Source organism: Aythya ferina, assembly GCF_964211825.1.
Source record: "Aythya ferina genome assembly, chromosome: 4".
NCBI classification, from domain to species: Eukaryota; Metazoa; Chordata; class Aves; order Anseriformes; family Anatidae; genus Aythya; species Aythya ferina.
This window is the reverse complement of record NC_140300.1, coordinates 53,323,558-53,350,457: the sequence shown is the minus strand read 5'-3', so window position 1 is coordinate 53,350,457 and position 26,900 is coordinate 53,323,558. Positions and strand designations below refer to the sequence as shown.

At 37.9% G+C, this 26,900-nt stretch overlaps 1 long non-coding RNA gene across 1 annotated transcript in view; it reads left to right on the top strand.

The window, feature by feature from the left end:
- The window catches only part of LOC311436646, a 51,586-nt gene that overhangs the window by 16,301 nt on the left and 8,385 nt on the right, over nt 1–26,900 (top strand). Inside the window, exon 3 of the long non-coding RNA XR_014692994.1 lies at nt 26,809–26,879. This is a non-coding gene — a long non-coding RNA (uncharacterized lncRNA). The remainder of the gene's footprint in view (nt 1–26,808; nt 26,880–26,900) is intronic.

Sequence of the window (26,900 nt, the reverse complement as noted above, 5' to 3'; positions counted from 1 at the left end):
TTCCTTCCTTAAGGAAACAATTTTATTGAAATGCTGTTCTATGTACACATTTATAAAGAGCAAGATATTAGTTTTCTACTATTATTTTATTTTTATTTTTATTTTTTTTTTTAAGAAGAAAGATATCTACATTCCATACAAAGAAATTAGAAAAAAAAAATCAAAAAGGAAATTAAACACTTGTCTGGATCAGAGGCAACTTTTGGCCATCCTCCCCTCCCCCTTCCATCATTATTTAAGAAGATCCTAGAAGCACTTCTCTTTGTTTTGTGACAAATTTCTACTTGATAAGTGAAATGGACAGCCAGACTTTTGCACAGCACACTTTAATGCCAGGTGTCAATTTGCCAGTATGGCTTAATACTGTTTGAACAAAGTGGATTTAGTTTCATTGTCGGCAGCTGAGTCAATGAATTGTAATGAAGGGAATTTGAATTGCCTATTCTGTGGAAAACACAACAGAATTGTTCTGAACTGGGTCTTAGTGTTAACTAAGTTATGTTAACTTAGTGTTAACATAAATGTGCCACATTTGCATCATGAATTTTTAAGGCAAACACTATGCAGCATTTTAGGTAAAAATTTGTTATTTCTATGACTCATGAATAAAACTTTATGGCCAGTTTAACTGTGGTCAGCAAGAAACTGTTCTTCCCTGTATAACAAATAGTGAACGTGAATACATAATTAAAGACAGCTTATGGTACTGTGATTTTATAGAAAAGAGGCCAGACTGGTATAGCTGCCAGTGAGTGACAAGCTCTTTTTATTTCATTTAATAAGCTTTTAGCTGTTCAATCAGGCCAAGCCTTACAAAACATTGAACTTTGCCAGACATGTTTCTTAATCATAAAGACAGAAACTCTGGGATCACTCTCGCTTACAGTTTTCTAATTAGATAGTGAGTAACCAAGCAGATGGGATCCATGTCCTAGCTGCACAGTGTGGTAGATAAGGGCAATCATAACTATGAAGTTGGATATAAAACTAGTGCAGTGACTTCAAAAACATAAGCATGAGCAATTCCTCTGAAGGAGATGACACTGAGAATGGCCAAACAGCATAATCTCTGTTTCTTCTTCAAGCTTCAGATTTGGTACTATGTGCAGCTACAACCAGCTGGTAAATATTTACTTCTGGTGGAGCTTATTTGGGTTAAATGTCTTTGTACCTGACAACTGCTAATTGAAAACAGCTTGGGAGGCCACCAATTCACTCTTAACTACTCTAATGTAATTATAAAAGTCTATAACAATGTCAGCTGATATATAGGGCAATTCAAGGAAGATTCATAGAAATCTTAAAGATGGGTGCAATAAAGGAGGGTCTTAGGAATTTGTATCTGATGAGGTGACTGGAGTAGTCTAGTCCTGGTGGATGGCTTTTATCTGAATACTCAGGGGAACCTTTCAGAATGACAAATGACAGAAGTAGTGAGAGACGGTTTTGCAACCTCTAGTTTTAATATGTAGAGTAAGCTGTATTTTTGAATGTGTTATGAAGAAAACAGCCTGTAATTTTCTTATGAACTTCTTATAGTGATGTCTAGTAGAAGATGGGCCTTCTTACCTGCTGTTTATATGAAAAACCTGTTATACCTCTATTTATTCCTATTGTCTATTTTTTCTAGTCCTGTTACGTTTTCCCTTGGAATAAGGGACCAAAACTTCATGCTCAATAAGTAATTGTGTCACGGTCGTATACCTTTGCAAATTTTTTTCCTGTTCTCTGTTTTTTTCCCCTGTGATTCCACACATTTTGTTTCCCCGAAGGAAAATAAAACTTGCAGTTACTTCTATCTTTTATCTGTGAGTTATATAATTGTTTGCTTTTTCTTGATATTAAATAATCAAAAGGTGGGGAAACAAAGATGTCCTTAAAACAGGAAGTGTGCAAATATTTCTTTGTGCATATGTTATGCACATATGCACATATAATTCCAGTAAAAAAAAAAAAGTATGGGTATCTTATTTCCATACTAGAGAAGATTCATAGACACTTTAGTTTCTTATTCTAAAATTGATTTACTTTTTTTTTTTTTTTTTTTTTTTTTTTTTTTTTTTGAAATGGCTAATTACATCCTGTAATGGCCATTTCTGGAGTGTCCTTTGCAACTTTTGACGAGAAGTGGCCTACAGATACGTTAAGGAATACACCTTACCTCCTTTTATTACTTTGATTAATATAACTGCACAGGTTCTCTTCATTTTATTTTAGTGTTACTAAGCACTTAATCTCAGTGGCATCTGCTGGCAGTTAAATCCTCAAGACAGCACTATTTTGCAAAAATCAAAATTTTATATCCCCCAATATGTTTAAATATGTTGTATTCAAAGGTCATAAAGCATCTGAAGCAGGTCAAATAAAATACTTCTATTTAATTCTTTTCTTCCTTCAGACAGTCCTAGTCAGCTTTTTTTTTTTTTTTTTTTTTTTCATGACAATGACAACAGTATATCTGTAATGATACACCTGGAATGGAGTTTCATAAATTTGGAAAATTATCTGTTCAGTAATTCAAGGTATTGCTAGGTTTGTGTTTTGAAATAGAGCATGCTTGGTTTTGTAGATCATGGTAGTACGCTATGCTTCAATGAAATAAAGCTGCTTGTGCCTTCCAGATATATGGTATCTACTTGTTTTTTTCTGCAATTTTGAAAGGAAATTCTATGCTATTTTTTTGAAGGAATATATGAATATGAAGTCTTTTAACTCCATGTGTTACCCCATCTTCAGTGCTGAAAAGCAATATAGGTTTGTCCTTGTTTGAACAAATCATGATAACATGATGTGAGTACTTTTAGTCAGATGTTAGAAAACGGGCAAAGCCTTGAAAACACCCAGGAGAGACTTCAGAGAGCTCTGCATCAATTTCTGTTGCTAGGAAACCAGTTTTCTTTGTTTATCTTCGAAAGAGCTAAAAAATTTTATGTTTGGCTTCAAAGAGGAACAGGAAGATGAGAACAGAGGCAAAGGTTTCAAGTTTCGTGTGCTCTCCCCACTTCTTCCCAGCATGAGGACAGTAAAGAGTTAATGCAATTCAGTGAGATTTAGCAGAATATGTGAGTAAATGATGTAAGAGGCAGAGCAGCATTAGAGCTCGTGTGTCATGTGAAGTTGGATATTTGAGTGAGCACCAGCAGAGCACCCAGGACCTTCATGAGGTCTTCATGGATACTTATGTTAGGGTCTCATGTATGATCTCCTGTGACCTTATCCTTTCCCTGGGCTATCCCAGTTACTTCTAGCAGCTCCTTTTCATCCTTCATCTGAGGTGGCCACAGGCCCTCACTGGAGAAAGGCCCTCACTGAAGGACCAAGGTCTGAGCCTGGCTTTTGGGCAGGCCCTAGCTGCCTGGGAAAGAGGAGCGTAGGTCCCAGTATGGGCTGGAGAGAGAGTGTGGAAGGTGGCTCCCCAAAAGGTGGTGATGGTGAAGCAGGAGGTAGGGGAAGGCCCGGCAGCTGCCTTATTGCTCATCAACTTTTTTTCCTAGTCTTTGGTTCATCCTCATGTTGGCAGACTCCTTTCCATGCTTCTATCTTTCTCTTCTTCCACTGTGTCAAGTCATGACTGATGTTTCCCTTCGTGTGCTTCAGCTGAGATTGGGCTTTGAGCCATGAGTAGTGAAGGAACTTCTCTGGAAACAAATGTGGAGCTAGGTGCCATTGGCCACTGAATCAGGAGAAACCAAGACTCCAGGGAACGTATTAACTCTTAAAATCATCAAGCATGACTCCACTACCACTTCCCTTCCAAGAAGGATGGGCCTGAGGGCAAATAAAAGGTTTGTTTTACCCCACCCCCTGTATTTTTCATAGAAATGGCTGTTCTCCGTGTTCTCTTCAGGCAGAATCTGCTGGGTTTTGAGTGGATGATGAAGTTTCATGTGAACAAAAGCCTTTGTCCTTCTTCCTCCCACTCCCCCAGAAAAGGGATTCTTTTTCTGCTCCATACAATGGTCTCAGCTTGAAGACCCTCCAGGGGTAGCCACTAGTGAACATGGTTTACCCTACAGCTGGCCAAGACTGCCATGAAAGGCTGGCATGGCGCAGTGAGGTGGCCCTCCATTCGACCTCCAGTACGAAGAAGCTGGAGTCCATGGAACAGGTCCTTGGCAGCTGGAGCAGGTAGCCTCCCTTGCCACACTAGCCACCGGTGTCTTCTGTGAGTGGGGTCTTAGTGGGGGTCTTTTGTGTTTGGAACTGGGGCTGGGGACAGGGGTCATACTCATGGATTTCTGAGATATTAACTTATTTATAACTTGCAAATTTCTGTACTATGTGCTGATGTTTCTCTTGGCAGTCCCTTTTCACTTGCAGTTTCCTATATGCCTTCTCATAAAGGATTTTATTTTCCATATATTAGAATAAAAAAATAATGTCTATGTTTAATATGGATTTAAGATATATAAATACATGTAATTCAAATATAATATGCTTTTATATTATTTTAAAATTCTATCTAAAGAAATTCTAACTTAAACTGAGCAAGTGAAAGACAATGCCTATATAATTTCAGGAGAGTCTCTCTTGTTAACGTGGAAGGTGTCTTTCCAATAAATGGACAAATCCAGTGCATTTTGCTTAAATTTAGTGAATAATAGTAAATATAGTTACTGAGATATTGACTTAACTGATCTTGTAGAGTGTAGTAATTATGGAGCTAACATGAACCTGGTTTGACTAATTTATCCCATTTTGGTCCAAACTAACCAGACATCCGAGAACTGAATAGTATCACTTCAAAAATTTTAAGCCTCTTCCAATTGTTTTGTGAGGCAACAATTGTTTTGTGAGAAACAATCCCCTCTGCTTCTGTTGTTGTTTTAAACTTCTGAAACAGCGATACATACATATGCACACAATATGCATACAGTCCTTTGAATTCTGTTGTGCTTGTGCAATTCCTTTATAGTGTATCCATTTGGTGAACAAGAGAAAAGGATAAGACTTTCAAAAGCTACAGAAAGAAAAGAGTTGTGTTTCCAAAATCACAGACATTAGCACTCAAAAAATCTATAATTTTTAAAGTTTATCTTGCTGAGATCATATTATATCTTAAAAAGAAATGCTAAATGCATTTTAACTTTTATCTACATTTATAAATCTGCATCCAGTAGCTGTTATCACTGTTTTCAGTAGAACCAGTATCTTGGTGGTATGTGTGTTTGTATAATATATTTATTACATACACACACACATCTATCTAGCTATATGTACATGCATATATTTGTATACGTTTATTGATCAACTTTTTTCCTACCCTCTCCCCACAAACTCATTCTTCAGAAATGATCTAGATTATTATACAGATCTAAGGTTGTCTTATCCAGAAAATGTTAATTGTTAGTTGAAGTATTAAGCTCTCCTCAACTTAGCATCTGTATTTAGACAGGGACTTTTATAATGAATTTATCTATTGAGACATTAAGTTCATTTTTTAAACTATATTCTGTAATCTTTACACAGATTGAATTAGTTTTGACTAACATTTAACAAGTGTATGCTTATACTAGAGATGGAGAAAATGTGTAATTATGTTTTCATTCCTATCTGCTGTAGCTCATCTGTCAAGAATTGCTGATATCTCAATCTCAAACAGATTCACACTTTTGATAGAAGATGGAATCATGATTTATTTACTGTAATATATATATTATATATATATATAAACTTTGTATATAAATATATAAATATATTTTTTAAAAATAACACACTAATAAGTGGATATCCAGTGCTTTGCTTCTAAAGCTCTGGTTGCTTGGCAACTTAAACGTTTCTGCCAAAGTTCTGAAAATATTCAAGTATTTAGAGGCACAGAGAGGGACAATATTGCAGGGTTACCTGGGGTCTCCCAAGGTTATATTCTCCCTTTTCTTTTTGTAGCATTTGACCCTCAAAGCTATGAGAAATCCCAAAGGGTCCTATCTCAGTGTTAGCAGAGAAACTTGTTTTTATGACTTCAATGTAGCTGGAGACAGTGTTCCTACTTTATTGGATGTAATAATGCAAGGCATTGCACCACTCTGTCTCAATTTGTCTCAGACAGTGCCTTAAGATCAGTGGGGAAAGGGTGTGTGTTTTGTTTTGGGCAGTGCTGGAAACTGATGGTTAATTCAGAGCTGAGGAGTTTCTCTTGCCTCTTTTTAGCTGGGTATGATGCGGTATGATTCTGTATCTGGTGAGAGGAGATGTAGTTTGTTCTGAAACCTAGCTGGATTTTGAGAAAAGCAGTAGTATGTGTAGTATGTTGGGGATTAAAACAATTAGTAAAAGGTTTTTCTCTTAATGATGGTGTGTGCTAAGTCAATGGATTTCAGGAGTTATTGTGTGCCACAGGGAACTTTTTCTGACTAATTATTTAACACTCTTGTTAATATCAGCATGGCTTAAGTAGACACCCCAGGAGAGAATCTGACTTTAATTCTGTTACTTGCAGTTGTACTGATTGTTGTTGCAGTTTATAAAACAGGTTCCTCTGCAATCTGTGTTGCTATGGATTTTTCCTTTTATTTACAGAGATGAGGCAGGTGATTTATCTGCCTGGTGTCTCAGCAGATTTACTCCTACTGCTTTTAATTTTTTTTTGAGGAGGGTTAGTTTTGATCTCTTTCAAATTATGAGAAATTGTCTCCTTGGTTTCCAAAGCATGAAATGATGTCCAAATTAAATTAAATTATCTTTGTGTTTGTTTATATATAGGAGCTAGCAGAAGTAGGCTCTCTTTTTTCACTGTGGTGTTTTAAAACAGACCTTGATTTGACTGATGTAGCAGATTCTCTTCTGTCTGTGCTAAAATGAAATATTGCATTAAGCAGGAGCAGAACCTGGGGACATCTCTGTTCTCTTCCTGCATTGTGTGTGTGTATTAAATTTAACATATGTATAACCTGCCACAATTCTAAAATCACTTACTGAAAATTTAGAAGCATTTAATAAAACAATGCAGGGCAGAGCCCAATAGTGAAATACAACAAAAACTATAAACAAAGTTTAAGCAGGCTCTCAGACTCTCACTTCATGATCTTTTCTGAAACGATCAAGCCTATAGCTGAAAATAACTAGGTCAGAACATTTGGGACAAATGGTTTATGTGGCTACTATTAATGTTTTCTGCCAGTATTCTGCCACACTGAAGTAACTCCTACTACTTTTATTACCCCAGTTTCTCTGTTCTAGCCTTTCAGCAAAATATAGTTCCTATAATGTAAATCATGGAAAATTCTGGGAGAAAGAAGTGGCATAGAAAAGCAATATAAGTGGAGATGAACTTTACTATGAAGTACTGGTAAAAGGAAAATAGGACTTATGTGGTATGTTTGCGTATGTCTACATAACTACATTATATAAGTCTACATTATATAGAAGGATATAGAGAAAAAGACTGAGGATTTATTGATCTGTGTTCTGTCTAAACAAACCTAGTGCTATAGACTTGTTGCAAGTTATTTGTGGACTTCTAGACAGTACATCAACTGTGCTGTGTACTCTTTGGTTTCCCTGAAGCAGAAAATATGGTGGATCAGCTGCTTATCATTGCAATTTGAAGTCCTTTAAAAACAGTCTTGTCCAAATACTTGCATAGTGGTGATGATGGTGGCGGCTTTTGCTTACAAAAAGTCAAGTGATGACATTTAGCTAGGCTTTGCAAACTATTTGGGTCAAGCTAGAAGTCGCAGGGCAAGATGGACTTCAATTTCACTTAGGTGAATGTGTTTAAGATTGCACTTAGCCTGGTACAGATTGATAGTAACTATAAAAATGGGTGTGAAGTAAACTTTAAAATCTTAACAATGTTCTTATGCTCTCATGTACATTAGCTATTAAAAATATTTCAGATAGCCAACAGAATGTCTTATGTTTGTGTGAAGCATATCAATTATAATGTAGCTGATAACAATCTCAGTCCATTTTTTTTTTTCCCCAGAGAAATTCCTTAAAGATTGAAATTGCCTCTGCTTATTTCCCGAGAAACAGGGAACAAATTGTTTGTGATGTGTTTAGTCTGTAAAATCAATTCAGTATAAAAATCTTTGTTCTGGGATGTGTTTAGGTATTCTGAAGATACTAGATGCCTCAAAAACTAAAGAGAGCTGGTAGAAACCTTTTTATGAAACCTTCCTGCAGAAGGATTTTCAGAAGTAACAGATTAGTCTGTGAGTTACTGTAGGTACCAACTACAGAAAAGAAGACTTTTAAAAGGAAACAACAACAAAATTAATAAAAATATGTAGGTAGGTTTTAAATGAAACTTTTGATATCTTTTCTGTTTTGGAATGTTTTTCAGTTTAGATCCTTTTGTTTAAGAACAAAAATGTTTTTTAGGAAGTAAAATGGGAATGGGCTTATTCTCTAATAGTAGTAGTACAATAATAAACTTTCAATTGCTGCTGAAATTAAAAATGATATCTGATTTCTGTGTCTTCACTAGTATGCTTATCTTCTTAGAGTTCTCTTAGTGATTCCTTATATTTTACCTTTTTTTTTTCTTTCCTCCCAGTTGTTTCCATTTCCACATGAAATAAGTACATCCTTGTATTCTGTTCCAATACAATCTTGCCAAATTCAGGAAGAAAAGAATACAGCACTTTGCTTTCCTTACATGTTGGAGGTGATAAAGTAGATTTAACAATATCATAGTTTAGCATAGTAGAAAGATAGTCTATCTAAAGCAATACAATTTATTTATTTAATTATTTTTTTTTTGAAGTAGTCACCAAGCGTGATCTGCGGTAAAAGTGAAAGAAACATTCTAATTCAGTTATAAACGCACATTTCACAAATTAAATATTAAATAAGACTATCAGCAGTGTGGGGAACAGTTCTGTTTAGCAAATCTTTCCAGAACATCTGCATCTTGTCAAATGAATTTAAAGATATGATACTGTGAAATACTTAAATTCTAAAATAGTGCTTAAATTTATTTGCTTCATAGTTTACCAGATGTTGATAGCAATTCTTATTGAAGTAAAAGGAGGCAGATTCAAATAAATATTATTTCTCTGTATTTACTCTGTTTCTGACCTCTGGATTTTTGGACAATTTTTGCAGTTTTTGGAAAAATAGGAAGATGATGGTGAACTGCTTTGGAAAGGTGCAGAGTTGTATCAGTTACTTTCTATAATTGTAGATGTGACAGTGAAGTTATTTTAAAATGAATACTGGTAAATGAGAACTTGCACAGCTACTTGGATATCAAATACTACTTATGAAAATAAATAAAAATATCACTGTTTTATATATACTCTTCTCAGAGGTTGGAAGAATTGGAAAAAAACAAACAAACAAAAAACAACCTGCAAAACACACAAATACTTTCCACCTGAAAGTGCCTCTTATTCATTCCACTGGAGCAGTAATTTTACAAAGGAATGGCAATTTTTTTTTTTGGCATATACACTATACGAGATGCCAACTTAGACATAGAATCATAGAATCATAGAATATCCTGAGTTGGAAGGGACCCTTAAGGATCATCAAGTCCAACTCTTGACACCGCACAGGTCTACCCAAAAGTTCAGACCATGTGCCTAAGTGCACAGTCCAATTTCTTCTTAAATTCAGACAGGCTCGGTGCAGTGACCACTTCCCTGGGGAGCCTGTTCCAGTGTGCAACCACCCTCTCTGTGAAGAACCCCCTCCTGACATCCAGCCTAAATTTCCCCTGCCTCAGCTTAACCCCGTTCCCGTGGGTCCTGTCACTAGTGTTAATGGAGAAAAGGTCTCCTGCCTCTCGACACCCCTTTACGAGGAAGTTGTAGACTGTGATGAGGTCTCCCCTCAGCCTCCTCTTCTCAAGGCTGAACAGGCCCAGTGACCTCAGCCGTTCTTCGTACGTCTTCCCCACAAGGCCTTTCACCATCTTCGTAGCCCTCCTCTGGACACTTTCCAACAGTTTCATGTCCTTTTTATACTGTGGTGCCCAGAACTGCACACAGTACTCGAGGTGAGGCCGCACCAGCGCAGAGTAGAGTGGGACAATCACCTCCCTTGACCTACTAGCGATGCCGTGCTTGATGCACCCCAGGACACGATTGGCCCTCCTGGCTGCCAGGGCACACTGCTGGCTCATATTCAACTTGCTGTCTACCACGACCCCCAGATCCCTCTCTTCTAGGCTGCTCTCCAGCGTCTCATCGCCCAGTCTGTACATGCAGCCAGGGTTTCCCCGTCCCAGGTGCAGGACCCGGCACTTGCTCTTATTGAACTTCATGTGGTTGGTGATCGCCCAGCTCTCCAACCTGTCCAGATCCCTCTGTAAGGCCTTTACGCCCTCATTTGAGTCCACAACTCCTCCAAGTTTGGTGTCATCAGCAAACTTGCTCAAAATACCCTCTATTCCTACATCCAGATCGTTTATAAAAATATTGAAAAGTACCGGCCCTAAAATGGAGCCTTGAGGGACCCCACTGGTGACCGCCCGCCAGCCTGACACAGCCCCATTTACCATAACCCTTTGGGCCCTGCCCGTTAGCCAATTGCTCACCCATCTTATGATGTTTTTATTTAGCTGTATGGTGGACATTTTGTCCAGTAGGATCCTATGGGAAACCGTGTCAAAAGCCTTGCTGAAGTCCAAAAAAATCACATCAGCTGGTTTCCCTTGGTCCACCATACGGGTGATCTTATCATAAAAGGAAATCAGGTTAGTTAGGCAGGACCTACCCTTCACAAACCCATGCTGGCTGGGACCAATGACTGCTTTGTCCCCCAGGTGCGCCTCAATAAGTTCGAGAACCATCTTCTCCATGATTTTACCAGGCACTGAAGTGAGACTGACAGGCCTGTAATTGCTAGGGCAATTTCTTTCTGACCCTTCTTGAAAATCGGCACAACATTTGCCATCTTTCAGTCTACCGGGACCTCTCCAAATTCCCAGGATCGTTGAAAAATAATTGGAAGAGGTTCCGCGATGATGTCCGCCAGCTCTTTCAGCACCCGGGGATGAATCCCATCCAGACCCATGGACTTGTAGGGATCCAGGTGGAGTAGCAAATCCCGCACACGTTCAGGGTCAGTTGGGAGTTTGTCATCCCCACCGTCCCGGTCCTCCAGCTCAGGGCACCCTGGGTGCCGAAGCCCATCATCGGCATTGAAGACAGAGGCAAAGAAGGCGTTAAGCATCTCTGCTTTGCCTATGTCATTGTCTGTGAGGAGACCTTCCCTATCAAGGAGCGGCCCTATGTATTCTTTAGTTCTCCTTTTTCCATTTACATATCTAAAAAACCCCTTTTTATTTTCTCTCACAGACACAGCCAGCTTCAACTCTAGGTGTGCTTTGGCCACACGAACTTTCTCCCTACAAACACGAACAGCATCCCTGTATTCTTTCCACGACGCCTGGCCCTCCTTCCAGTAGCGAAACACTCTCTGTTTCCACCTAATCTCCATTAGAATGTTCCTGGTCAGCCACGCCGGCCTCCTGCCCCGCCTGCCTGACTTGCGATATTTAGGAATTGCCTGATCTTGTGCTTCTAGGAGGCATCGCTTAAAGAGTGACCAGCACTGGTGGACATCGAGGCCTTCAAGAGCAGTTTCCCAGGGGACCTTGCTGACTAGTTCCCTGAGCAGCCTGAAGTCCGCTTTTCCCATATCTAGGGATGAGGTTTTGGTGGCACTTTTCCTTCTGTCACCATAAATTTTGAACTCAACCACTTCATGGTCGCTATGACCGAGGCGGCCACCAATCACCACATCTCCCACCAGACCCTCTCTGTTTTCTAGCAACAGGTCTAGGAGGGCACCTTTCCTAGTTGGCTCCGTTAGCACCTGCACCAAGAAGTTATCATCTAGGTGCTTCATGAACCTCCTGGACTTGCTCGTGTCAGCTGTGTGGCACTCCCAGTTAACGTCTGGCAAGTTGAAGTCCCCCATAAGGACAAGGGGAGTTAATCTTGAGGCCTCTCTTAGTTCTGTAAAGAATAATTTATCGGCGCTATCGTCCTGGCCAGGCGGTCTGTAATAGACTCCCACAACGACATCCCCTTTATTCGTTCGTCCCTTGATCCTTACCCAGAGGCTCTCAACTTTGCCATCGCCGACCTGAAGTTCCACACAGTCCAGCCCCTGCTTCACATACATCGCCACCCCACCACCTCGCCTACCCTGCCTGTCCCTCCTGAAGAGCCTGTAACCATCTATCGCAACACCCCAGTCACAGGACTCATCCCACCAGGTTTCGCTTATGCCGATGATGTCGTAGTTGCGGGACTGGGCCAGGACTTCTAGCTCATCTATTTTATTCCTCATACTGCGTGCGTTTGTGTAAAAGCATTTCAAGTGCGTCTCCTTACACTCAGCACCTTGTGGATCTGACCGAAGGACCTCACTGGCACACAGCCCCTCTGATTCTAGCGTACCATCCCTTAGGTCTTCACCGGTGTGCCTGGTTTTAGCCCCTTCCCCCTTCAACTCTAGTTTAAAGCCCTATCTATCAGCCCTGCCAACTCCTGACCAAAGATCCTTACCCCTCTCCGAGAGAGGCGCATCCCATCCGGTGCCATCAGGCCCGGTGTAGCATAGACCTTCCCGTGATCAAAGAAACCGAAATTCTGCCGGTCACACCAGTCTCGAAGCCACGAGTTTATGTGAACAGCACGCCTTTCAGCTTCGATCCCCCCTATTGGAAGGACAGAGGCAAACACCACCTGCGCCCCTGATCCTCTAAGTAGTCGCCCCAAATCCCTAAAGTCTCTTTTGATCGCCTTCGGACTTCTCATTGCTACTTCATCGCTACCAGCCTGAAAGACCAGTAGCGGGTAGTAGTCAGTGGGCCGTACCAGGTGCTTGACTTTCTTGGCAAAGTCTCTCACCCGAGCCCCAGGGAGGCAACAGACTTCTCTGCGGGTTGGGTCCGGTCGGCATATCGGTCCCTCTGTCCCTTTCAGAAGGGAGCCCCCCATAACAATAGCCCCCATAACAATAGCATCCTTCTTTTTTGAAGGATGATGTGGCAATGCGACGTGTAGGTCGCATTGTCTTAGGCGCCCCCTCCAACTGGGATGGGTTTTTGTCTACTTTGTCATTTAGATTGTCTTGCTCTAGTCCTTCATATCGATTATTTAAGGGTAGATGAGAAGGTGAGGTGGGCAGAGAGAGGGCTCGCCTACCACCCCGAATAGGCACCTGCCTCCATTCCCCCCCTTGATCTAGGTCTCCTCCCGCTGCCTGGCAGGAGGAGGGAACCTCCGTCTTCTGCGTAACAGGAGACGCCTGTGCTGTGGCAGTCTCGTGAGCCTGCCTCAGAGAGGGTAGAGTGCACCTCCACCAGTCAATTTCCCTCTCTGATTCCCTGATGCTCCTGAGCCTGTTCACCTCCTCCTGGAGCTCCGCTACCTGGCTGAGCAGTTCTTCAACCTGGGCACACCTCCCACAGGCATACCCACCACTGCTGTCGGAGACTGACAGAAGGCTGGGGCACACTCTGCAGCCCAGGACCTGGACGGCTGTGTGTTTCCCCGAGCCCTCCGTCTGAGTAGCCACACTGGCGACCGTGGCTGGAGATGCTGCACGAGATGCGGAGGCCACGTTTTTCTGCCTGGTTGATACCACGGTCAGGTTCTACGCAAGCAGGTTACAAGCACCGAAGGGAGAGGCAGCTGCAACAGAGCGACAATGGGCCCCCCGCTCGCCCTGCCCGCGCGAACTGCCGCGCAAACTGCCACGCCCTTCGACGTGCCACGCCCTGTTTGCCCATCCTGTTCGCCGCGCTCCTGGTCGCTCGCGCTCCCTAGGAGCAACTTATAAACAGCCTGGGAGGGGGCGCTGCTGGCTCCGCCCTCGCCTCGTCAGCCTCCCTCGCGAGGACAGCCGGGTCCCGGCGGCTCCCCCAAGTGGCCTCGATGCCGGACATTTTCATCATTCTATAGCTGTGAACATTTTATTACTCTTGATCTGTTAAATACTTATTGCAGCTGAGAAATAGTAAGTTATGGCCACATCCGTACCTTGGAAACCTTACAATCTTAAGGTTCTGTAAGGTTCCTGAGTCCAGTCATAAAAAGCTCTGCAGTCACAAACCTAATTTTTTGCATGTTGGTGATGGTTGCTCATCTTTGAAGATATTTTATAACTTTTGCAGCTAAAAATTTTGCTTTTCACACAACAAAAACCCAGCTGAAAATAAAACATTTGTTGGGAGAAATACAAAAGAGGTAATTTAAGCAGAAGCCAAAACTTTAAAAGTAAAAAGTATATACACAGGTATATACACAAAAAAAGTATACATGTGTATATACACAGGTATATACACATAAAAAGTATATACACAAGTATATACACTTGGCTGTGGGCAAAAAGACAGGAACAGTAGGAACTGGGCTTTGAACTTCACAACATTCTTTTAATTCGAAAGAGAACTCATTTTCTCATTATTATTATTATTATTTTTTTTCTGTCCTGTGTCTTATTCTATTTTTATATATTAAGTAATCTTTTCTGGTTCAGAAGAATTGTCTGGGATGAGAGGACCTTTCACTGGTGTAGTATAGTAACGTCCCTGTTTGCTTTCATTTATGCTCCATAAAATAGGCATCTATAAAAAAACCATAGTTCCTCGGCATTCGTGAAAGTGTAAACACGTGTAAATACGGAGAAGTTTTATCTTACTAAGTCTGGGGAAGGCATCTGAAAACATTTCTGCTTTTTCACCTGTACTAGCTATCTGTGATGTGTTGCTCCACCTTTATAAATTTTCCATCTGGTTTATCTCCAGAACTTGACAGCTATGCCAGCAGTATGTAAAACTTTCTTTGGAACAATGCAGTTGCAGGGACTGAAGCCATTTCTGTCACTGAAATGACAATGAGCATTTTAGTGCAGCACAGAACAGTTTGACTTTTATACTTCTGAGGTCAAATCAAATAGTCATGGGATAAAATTCTTATTTGGGAGAAAGAAAGATTAGTTTGTCCCAAATCCATCATCTTTGAAAATATTTTCAGTTCCTTAGAACAACTCCTTCTTGTTGAAAACACACAGAGAAGTGTTTTGTCTGCTTCCAGAGGCATTCCTTCTGCAATTTCTGATGTCAGGGAAATAACACCTACACCTTCCTGCTCTGTCCTTTTTCTGTTGCCTCTTTTTTTGGTATATGTTTTTGTGCTTCCCTCCCAAGCTGTAGAAGGGAATTTATTTTCATTTTACATATTTACCTTTGTTTCCAGTATTGGTGTGGTATTCTAACAGATTGAGATTAAAAGACTGGAAATTTCAGTTGAGAGGCTGGTTAGCTTCTAGATGATAGGTGAAGGATAAATAATCCTCTTCCTCTCCTAAAATCATGTCCAGTTCCATTCCAAAGTGAGAGGAAAATATATTTCCTAGTTATTAACTTGCTAATAAATGCTACCTGCTTATGGACAGTATTTGGAATCCTTTTATTATTTTGTTCAGGAAATAAACACTAGATAAAAGCCTGCTGCTACATTCCCGATTTCCATGGTGTCAACACTGCCATGGGTATTTTTCAATACACTCAGAAAGGGCGTGTGATGTTCAATTACTTCCTCTGTGATGGAAAACTTTAGCACAGGTGACTCTAATACTACACTCTGTTATTAGTCTAACTATAAGTAATAACCTAACTTCATAACAATGACAACATTTTAAGTAGAATTGTGAAGAGACTTGAGACTAATTATTATTTTTTTTTAAAAAAGAAAGTATTGTTTGAATTGTGGGGTCACAATGCAATTTAACCTTTGAACAACATGACTGTATAAAGATTTACACTTGTTTCTGTATTGATTATCACATATACATATGTACATTGAGTCATCAAGTTCTGGATGGCACAGTAATGAAGAAAGTTGTTTTCAGTTGTATCAAATATGAGACAGTTTTTACCATCTGCCTTCAAGATAACCCTTTAAAGGGAAAACAAAACAAAACAAAATTTCTTTTACCTGAAAATAAACACTCTGAAAAAAACAGTTGTTTTGCTCCTTAAAAAAAAAAAAAAAATCTGCCTAGAGATTTTACAACAACAAGTTTGTTTGTTCGTTTATTTATTTATTTTTTTCTGTGGACAAGAACTACACTGACCTCTTGTTAAAATATTTCAACAGCTCTTCTTAAAGTTACGCACATCATATCCAAGGACTGATGTTATGGTCTGCAGCTAGGGAGAGATTAATAATTTGTTCAATAAATACATGTTCCTTTCACCATCCGGAAAATGTCTGAGATACAATAAACTTAGATTTATTCACTAATAAAAATTCATTGATTTCTCCAGCAAATAATTCTTGTACTGCAGATCAATTGTGTAAACTTATTAGGATTCCTGTTTACAAGACTTCATCGATTAATTAGGCAAATCACTTTGTTTCTGTTTTTTTTTTCTAAAACAGGAGTCTGTACAGAGAAAGTCAAACTCTGCACCTTTTCTGCCTGGTGGCGTAGAGTAGGTCTAGACCTTCCAAAACTAAATCTGTACAACCAGACTCATTCAAGACCTTAACACTGCCATTTTTTAGACTAAGGAATCCTTCAGGGGATGTTAATATTTCTCTTATAAGATGTGTATATAAATCCTACTTTTTCATACAAAATTGCTTAATTTTTTCTTTATTTTTTTTATCCTGTTTTCACCACTCCATTTGTTGTAAAATAAGAGAAATAGGTTGTCATAAATGCAAAATTAATCTCTAGTACAGAGATTTCACAGAAATTAGAATTTTAAGCTATTGTTATTCATGATGGCCAAGGACTTCAATTCACAGGATGATGCTTTTGAATATTTAAACTAATACAATCTTGTAGTATTTTGACAGAAAGCATCATATAAAAGTATTCCTCTAAAACTACCATACAGCATTTTATCTACTGATTTAAAAAAAAAAAAAAAAAAGAAAAAAAAAGAGGTAAACATACAGTTTCACTAAAGGCACTAAAAGGCACCAATAAACAAATAAATAAAAATCTTCCACAAAATAGAGAAAGTAGACTTCCAAAGTGATAAATGTTATTGCAGTTGATATAAATTATCACAGGACTGGTGCAAGCTCAATGAAAACAGTGTAAATTACATTTATTGTCCTTGAATTAAATCTAAACATGCCATTGCTGTTTGGGACATTCATCTTCATCTTCCTTAACACCTCTGTGCACCTATGTAAAATTTTGAGCTGTATTTTTATTAGTTTCCTGTTTTATTACAGTCATGGCAAGGAGACTGAATATATAACTTGCAAATGATTAATGTGGACAAAAATCAGTTTAGAAACAAATTGTTTTCCTTGGGTATATGCTAGGAGAAAATTCTTGAAGATTTAAAATAATTTCTTTGAAGATCACCTTTTAAATGGTAAATCTTTGGAAAATATAGTTTGCATGCAATTATAAATTCCAAATCACTCAACAGGGGTTCATGGTAATAGTTAAATGATATGTATTGTATCAGAATGATCTTGAGTTTTAAATTAATCACCTCTATTTATGGAACTGTTGTAGCACTAGTATTTTAAGCAAGAATATTTAAATTATGGTTAGGTTCAGATTATAAGTAATTTAATTTGAATAAAGTGTGTTATTAATCTTTCTAGATGTAAGGTGTTTATTCATTTGTAGACACAACCTATTGTTAGTAGAATGTTACTATGTGTATTTTATTTATTTATTTATTTATTTATTTATTTATTTATTTTTAATCATAAATGGGTATGGAATGAGCTTGTTTTTCTGCCATGTAGAATTTTGTAGATTTCCTAGATCTTTGTAATGTTGTCTGATTCTGTATATTTTATTCATGAGATATTTTTACATCAATAAACCCATTGTTAAATTATACAGGTAAGTCCAATAAATGATCCTGTTATCATTAACCTATGAAGGCATTATGCATACCAAGCTGTAGCACAATAGCAAACAGCAACAAACTCCCACTCAAGATATCGGTAAGTGAGAGTGAATTCCAACTGTTTTTGGAAGCAGTTCCATCAGTGTTCATTATAATTTTTGTGTATCTTGAATGGAAAGCAATCTGAACAGGCCTTTATTTATACAGAGTGTCAAATAAAGAGAAAAGAACATCAGACTTTTTTGGAACTAAAAGATGCATCTGTAGTGTTTATCCAGGCAATGATAATCCATTGTCTAGTTTGGCATGGCCTCGAGTATTTGCTTTCCATGCAAACTTGAGATACAGCAAATATCAGAAATAAATGAAAGCTGGTTGTAAGTTAATGCTAGCAATAGTACATTAGTCTAAAATAAATCCTACTATTTGTGTATTTGCTGCACATAGTTTGTTTTATGACATCAAGGAGATGTGAAGTATTGAAAAAATGGTATTTTAATAGACCAGCCCCTTAGGTTGGTTGTTTCAATTCTGTAAATAACAAACTGTTACCATTCCAGATCTTGCCAGTCATATCAGTAAAAATAACAAATGCCTCAACGTGTATTTAAGTAGAACTTTTAAGTAGAACTCTACTGAAATCAAGAAGACCAGTAATATCTCATTTGCCTTGCTATTTTTGAATTTTGTCACCTTGATTTGTAAATGATCAATTTACCCCCCCCAAAAAAAAAGTTTTATTATGAAAAGTTACATGATTTTGCAAAGCTGATTGTATTATATTTTTTTTTGTTTTGCCTTAATGCATACATGAAAATGACCAGGTTTTCTTGACTAAGCCTGCTAAACAGGCTTAAAATAAACACTTTTATTTTGAGAAAGGACAAGGACATCTCTAGCATTAACTAATCCAAGTTCTGACAAAACAGATATTGAACAAAGATCATTTTGGTCTGGGGCTTAAGGAAAGCTTAGGGGACGCAGGGAGAATGTTGCTGTTCAAGTCACTAACAAAAGTTACTCACATCAGCAGATTTTTCTATTTTTTTTTTTTTTTGGCAGGATTGTTCTCATGAAAAGAAAGGAAAGTGATAAATATTTTAGCACTTTCTGGATACTGCAATTCTTAAGAATTTTTATTGCCACACAACACCCACAGAACTGTGTAGAAACTTCTAAATGGACAGTGGCTTTAATGGCCACTCATTTTTCAGATCTGAGTATCTGGCTGGGTTTCTCAGACTTGAATCACAGAGATTTGGGATGAAGAGACCAGGAAGAAAAGATGGTAATATCAATCTGATGTGATTATTCAGTGGTTAGAGTAACAGAGAGCAAGAGATTCTAGTTTGCTTCCTCCCTCTGTCTGAGGATTTAGTTTAAGTTTTCTCTAGCCTCAGAAATGTATCTTGTTGAATCTTGTTGGATTCATGGGGATCTCAGTCATTGCTGAATACATTCTTTGTGTAACAAAATGTCTATCTCAGTTTTCTCACATCAAATTAAATCTCTGTTTTATGCTCGTTGAATGAGAAGGTGCCAATGTGTCAGAGTGCACCTCTGAGACAAGTGTCTGAGTAGCCTAAATCATTCAGTTTCTGTGTAGTTGCATTAATGTAATACACATTAATGCCCAGCAGCAAGGTTAACTAGCCTAACTGAAATGCTATGTGATTGCTACAACAGGGCTTCTAATTGGGCTGTGGGGAGTGTGATGATAAAAGGCTTGCTGCTTCTGAGACCAGAACTAGCTTGCAATGCAGGTTTTATCCCCTGAAATGCACCCTGAGTTTTAATCTTCAAAATAAAATGAGGAAAACAAAAATTATTAAGCAGCTAGAGATGAGCAGCCCTTATTTATTTTGTAGGGGTACAGGTTATCCAGTAGAAGTGGGATTTTAACTAAAACTTGGTATTGTTAAACTTACAGGAATTTCACATTTTATTATGATTTTATTTATTTTATGTTTATTAATTATTTGGCTTCTTTTTGAAAGATGTTGCTACCTTTCAGGACTAAGGTAAGAAATCACTTTTATTAAAGTATGTATGTTACCAACTACGGCATTTGAGCATAGTATGAGTCTTCATGTTTGACAAGGTTACTTTGAATACGGTAAACTACCTTGTTGTGACTGTTACTGTAGTCAGTGTTTGAAGTATCACATACTAAGAAAGTCTTTGGCTAAACAACTTCATAAATTTTAGCTTAATTATTATTAATTTAAGATATCAAAAGAAAGAAAAAAAAATGTTTCATAGTCTCTAACTCATTTAAAAGGAACAAATAAACCCTCACCTCACTGACCTCATTTTCAGTCTTTCTAATACAGTGAAATGTGTTACACATCTTTATTTTTATGTATGTAGCACAGATTTTCCTACTTGCTTTTTATGAACTTTGCTTCTCAGAATGGCACACTTCATAAAGATTTAGGTCTACAATGAAATATAATTATCCTCATTAAAACAAACTGTTTAGTACACTCCAGTATGTGACATAAAGCATAATATGGAATTATGAATCCCTGTCCAATTCACTTTGGAATCAGTGGTGGAATTATATTTAATTTAATTTATTTTTTTTATTTCTATTTTTTAGAGTAGGCAAATATATCTGTATCTGACTGAATACATGTAAACTCTGTTCAGTATGTAGGCACTATTCAAACGGTAACACACGAGTGTTACCGTTTGAATAGTGCAGCAAACTGCATGGTACAGTATGTAGCTGAATTGACCTTTGAATATTTCCAAGGGGCTATGGGTCTGTGTGCAGCTTAGGGATATTTTGAAAATGTTACAGGAGGTGGTAAAGAAGAATTATTGTCAATTGGACAATTTATTACTCTGATGCTGGATTTGTTTTTTTTTTTAAACAATTAATTTGCTTAAAACAACTCATTGCTTAATCTCATTTAATGAATAAAAAAAGGCTTATCAGAAGCTTAGAGAGCCATTTTTTTTCATCTTACAACCTCAGTAGTAGCTTTTTTTTTTTTTTTATGCCTTTTTGGCAAGGTCGAATTAAGCCATTCTTAAGCCAATTTAATTCTATAATTTCTTCTTCCTTAAAAGATTAAAAAAGTGTTGTTTTTTATTATTTTTTATTTTATTTATTTTATTTCTACTAGAAGCTTGGTTGAGCTAATATCGCAGCATCTTATCAATAACTGACAATAAATTTTTGCTATATAAATTAGAAATCATTATAGAAGCCTTTGGAGAGTAATAAACAAAAGTCTGGAAAATATAAGGGAAACTGAGACTGAAGCTATTAGCATGGAATAGCATGCAAATTGTTTATATAATACTAGTTTATATAAGTTTTATATAAGTTTATATAATACTAGTACGGAAATAAGATACGTGAATTAACAAAATAGAGGAATTTACAAACAACAAACTGTCATTAAGTGTAATTTTGGAGGTAAAAGCACTAATAATTTGGGAATCTTGGCATTTGTTTGTATATAGGGTGGTGCTAATGTCTCTACATATTCAGATTTGATCCATTTTAGCCTAGCTTTTGGTGTTGTATCTCACCACAGTCTTTGAGACTCACACTGTGAGTGGCAGTAAGGATACAAGAAGAAATCACTGTGTAAAATATACTCTGTGGCCTGAGGACATGACATCCAGAAAGAGAGGGAGTCCATCTAAGCTGAGCAAGTTCTCTTGTTAAGGGTGGCAAGAATGTGGGGTTGGAGGTTAGAGGGGGAGGGAATATTCATTCCATCTTCCTGTTTGCCATGAATTTTTGAGCCATAGTTCCTCAATAGCTAAACTCATGGTTCTGTTCCTCTCTTTTGCCTTAGCTCCCAGAGCTGCTTACACCTGCTTGGCTGATTTCCCTGGGCTGTGCTGAGGAGTGAGAGAGAGGGAGAGGAGTTGGTACTAATGCAAGTAGATGTTTTTACTGCTAACACATTTGTAAAACAAATGCATGTATTTCACTTGTGAGCAAACTGAGACTGGGCTTGTCTGTTTGTTTGCTTGTTTTTGTTTTTACTTATCTGTTTTACTTGTTTGTATTTTTACTTATTATTATTATTACTTTTTTTTTTTTTTTTTTTTTTTTTTTTTCCCCAGAGCACTGTTATTTGATTATTCAGACAGATTCCAAAACTTTTGTAGGTGTGCATATAAGTTATCCAGGGATCCCTTGTATTTTCTCAATAAGTCAAATGTCATCATTAATAAGGTTTTTTTTTTTGAATAATGAGCCTAGAGGCTGCATGAAGAAAAACATGTTTTCCAGAATAATGTAGCAGCTCTGTGTAGATGTTTACAGGGGGAAGGTGGAGTGGGAAGGGATTGTGTGGGAGACATCTGTCAACGAAAACAAAGATTTCCCTCAAGAGCAAGATCAACCTAACTGTAACACAATGAGAAAACTACTAGAATAATCCCACATTAATTAATTTAAAATGTATAATTTAAGCAATATATATTAGTATTTGCCAGTTGAACCTAAATATAATTCAAACAATATTCATCTTCCTGTGAAGCAATAATTTTATATTTTCCATTATGCAGTTTTAAATGTAATTTTGTTTTGTTTGGTTTTGTTTGGTTGTTGTTAATTTTCCCTTTGACTTAAACTGAATACATGAAATAGACCTAAAGCAATTGGGGCAAAATAGTTGTGATCCCAAAAACATTACCTATATGTAAAATTACATTGCTTAAATAGAAGGAAGCCAAGTATCTGTCTCGATAGCTATCTGTCCTGATAGGTATCAGGGCAGAACTGAGGACAGGGCAGAACTGAGAAGATTTCATCATTTATGTAGATGCTCTGGGGCTGTTCCTTATTGGGTATGCTCACATTGCAGAAGCTTCTGAGTGACCTAACTTACAGTCTTTCTATCCTTACACATTGTTCCATTGCTTCCAGTTCATCTCCCTTCTATACCCCAGCATACAATGGGAAAGGCCTGATTTTCACCATCACCTACAGTACCAGGGACATGCACCTGATACAAATCTCAGGGTTAGAATCCTTCCTCATCCAACTCCCAGGTACTGTCTATTAGTCAGCAGTCTGTGCAGAATGCATACCAGTACAACAAACGCTTGTCTACATAAAATCAGCACTTTTGAATGAATTTTTTGAATTTTTACAGAGCATATTTGTACATTATCTGGATTATTTCAAATGTTGAGAACATCGATATTGAGAAAGTGCTGCTTATTATGACATTTTGAGAAGCACCACTAAACTAAAAAGCAGGTCAGGCACTTTTAAACTGAGTTGAAAGCATGAAACTTGGTAATTCTTAATTTAATTTACTGGAAAAAGTATCAGCCAGTATACTAGTATATAAGTTTTTAAAATTATGTGGCTTTTACATGTAACTGTCCTATTCTAAAATTCTCACTGTATATAAAGATAGGAGGATGCATTTCTAGGCAATTTATTCTGAACATAACTGCAAGTAAACAATAAATTTCTCATTAATGGACATATTTCAAAATCAGATGAAAGCTTCAGGATAAAATTAACATCACAGTTGTTGTATTTGGTTTGTTAGAAAATTACATATATTCTGCTTTGCTCTGTTGTGCGACCCTTGCTCTTTCAGCTTCCTAGTGAAATAAATAACATTGTTCCACTGAATTGCAGATGAATTTCTGTAGTAGAAAATTACTGTTTAAATTCAGTTTTTCACTTGCACAGCATTATTTGATAAAGACGTAGTACGTAATAGGTAATTATGTACTTTAAAGGCAATCTATAATTTGCAATAAAAATTGTTTTGTGAGAAGAGAAGGATAAAATTTGACTGATTTAATTTATATTGTAATGTTTTTTTTTGTTATATTTGAGCTTTGGAAATAGGAAAATGAGGTTGGTATGTGATGAAGTTTTCTGGAAAAAAAAGTTTCTAATCTATGACTTTCCAGTCGACAGTGAATGTTGCAAGTGTATAGAAAATGCATATAAACATATTTCTCCTTGAAGGATTCCAGAACTTAGATAATTGTTAAAGTTAGGCAGTTGGTTGGGAAACTTAGGGAGAAAAAAAAAATAATGTTGCCCTTGATAGCTTTGTTAGCAGGAATTTTCAGGTTTTGGTTAAACAACATGTAAATGCTGGTATTTGGATATTTTCTTTCACATAGAGCTTCTTGGATGTGCCCTTGCTATTTATTATAGCACAGGAAGACCCAAGAAACTACAGACCTGTTAGTCTAACCTCAGTACCTGTAAAAGTTATGGAGGAGATTATCATGGGTGCTATTGAAAGGTGTTTAAAGAACAAAGCTATTATTAGACATAGCCAACATGTTCATGACGTGAATGTTCTGTCTTAGTAGTTTGACATCCTTCTATAATAAGGTCATCAATTTAGTGGGTGAAGGGAAAGAAGTGGATGTAATCTCTCTGGATTTTAGTAAAGCCTTTTCTACTGTCCCTCACAGTATCCTTCTGGATGATTTGTCCAACTGTGAGATGAACATGAGTGATGAACTGGATGAATAGTAGAGCTCAAAGGGTCATAGTGAATGGGGCTGTATCTGTCTGGCAGCCAGATACAGAATTGAATCCTGTTCCCCAGGATTCAATTCTAGGGTCAGTCACATTCAACATTTTAATCTATGATCTGGAAGCAGAAGTTGAATGCATCCTCAGCAAGTTTGCTGATTCTACTTAATGGGGAAATGCTTTTGAATTTCTATAGAGATGGGAGGTGTTGCAGAAGGATCTAGTTAGATGGGAGTATTGGACAATCATCAGTGGCATGAAATTCAATAAGGGTAAATGCTGGGTTTTGCACATGGGACAGGGTAATGCTGGAAGCAAGTACAGATTGGGAGATGAATGGCTGGAGATCCACTCCGCACAGGGAGGGATCTGGGGGTGCTAGTCAACAGTAAGCCCAGTGTGAGTCAGCAGTGGACCCTGGCAGCCAAGAAGGGAAAATGCATTTTGGGGTGCATTAAATGCAGCATAGCTAGCAAGTTAAAAGGGGTGATTCTCCCATTATATTTAACCTTGGTGCAGACTCATCTTGAATACTGCGTGTAGTTCTGGGCTCAATAATAAAAAAATGATGTTAAGCTCCTTGAAAATGTCCAGAGGAGGGAAACAAGGCTGTATAAAGGGCTGGAGGCATGTCCTGTGAGGAGAGGATGAGGACACTTGGGTTGTCTAGTTTGGAGAAAAGGAGGCGGAGACCTCACTGCTCCCTACAACTTCCTGAGGAGGGGAAGTGAAGATAGAGGTGCTAGCCTATGCTCCCTGGGAACTGATGACAGGACACAGGAACAGCACGGATTGGAACGAGGGGAGGTTCAGACTGGACATCAGGAAAAAAATCTACACTGTGAGGGTGGTCAAACACTGGAACAGGCTTCCCAGAGTTGTTCCCCTGTGAGTGTTCAAGAGGCATTTGGATAATACCCTTAATAATATGCTATAACTTTTGATTAGTCCTGAATTGTCAGGCAGTTGGACTTGATCTTGGTAGGTCCCTTCCAACTGAACTATCCAAAATCTAAATGCAGAGCAACTGAGTGGTTTATGAGTAGTAGGTATGATGGCTGCTGAGAACACTTTTTTTGTGCCTGCCTGCATTACATTCAGTGTTCAGACTGTTACATATCCAGAAGTTTCTAAAATGAAATTGTATCATGTGGGAACTTACTGGACAACCCAGAGCATTCTACAAAGTCTTAACAAATCTTTCTGCCCAGCATTTCCTGGCAGTAAATCATGCTCCAGTGCTTTTGTCTTCATTTTCCTAACCATTCTGTGTTTTCAAATGGTTTGTCAAAGACATCTGGAATTTGATAAACGTGTTTGTCTTAGAAATTAAAGATGGAAAAAGAAACCAAAACAAAATCATGCACAAAGGATTTTTCTAACTTATGTAAAGAATTGCCTGTTTTCTATCTGTGAGAAACATGCCGAAAACAAAGAGCAATTATCGTTCCTCCTGCCACCTTGTTCAGTCTCTCTCACAGTCAGTTTGAAAAGTCTCTTCCTTTACTTCAGGATGCCTTAATGTGCATTCATGTAAACATATTTATGAATCTTGGCAAGGCAATTCAGTGCAGTCATTTTGAGTAGAAGTTAAGAGAAGTATCCCTGATTACCGTATATACTCTCAGGAATGGTAGGAATCTGTTTTGGGAAAGCATGTGCAAGAAGCTGCTTGCTGGTATAGAATGGGTTGGCTGGGTTTCATCTGTCCCAAGTAAGTAAAATCTCATGTGTGAGTCTGGTTCTGTCATTTGAATCCCAGGCAGTATTGATATTAATTTCACATAACAATTCATTGACTTTTTTTCAGAACTACTATTTCAGTTTGGAGACTAAGGAAGCTATTTCTGCATAAATTACAACTGGATCGCTTTCTTGATTCTCATATTTCTTAGATTTTTTCCAACACAAGGATGGTTAATGGTTATAAAGTTAATGGTTATAAATTTCTATTTTGAACTATCTTCAGTACAATAGCTCTTGAAAACAGCTAGTATAGTGAGTAGAATAGCAGAAAAAAGTAAGTCTTCAACAGGACCTTTAGAATGTCAAAAATATAAACCAAGACTGGCCTGCACCTGAAAAACACACATTTCTCATCATCTTTCTGATGCACATCTTTTCTTTACAAGCAATCGATCTGCTTGCCCCATCACTACATACCACCACAGTGGATTGCGTCCAAAACTGTCTCACTCTTCTATGATGGATATTAATTTTGGTGCAGTTAGTCATGCATTTATATATGAGAGAGCAGATATTTTCTAAGAATATGTGCAAATCAATATTATTCACAAGGGATTGCCAACCCAAACAATGCATGATTCTTATGTAGCATACCTCTGTTTTTAATCTCTAGTACTGAAGTGTGCAGGCCATGCTTGGAGCATGCACTCAGGCATATGATTTAAGTTGTGCAATGGCTTCAATTTTCATTACAGCTGTTATTCAGACACATCTATCAAATGTATAGATACTGCATAATAAAGACTTTTGACTTTGGCTGTCTTCACAGGATGAGGCTACTTACCTGTTTTTTCTGTACTCAACCCATGTATTCCTTAACACAAAGCACATTGAGCAAGGGTAAGTCTTAGTTCAGAATTT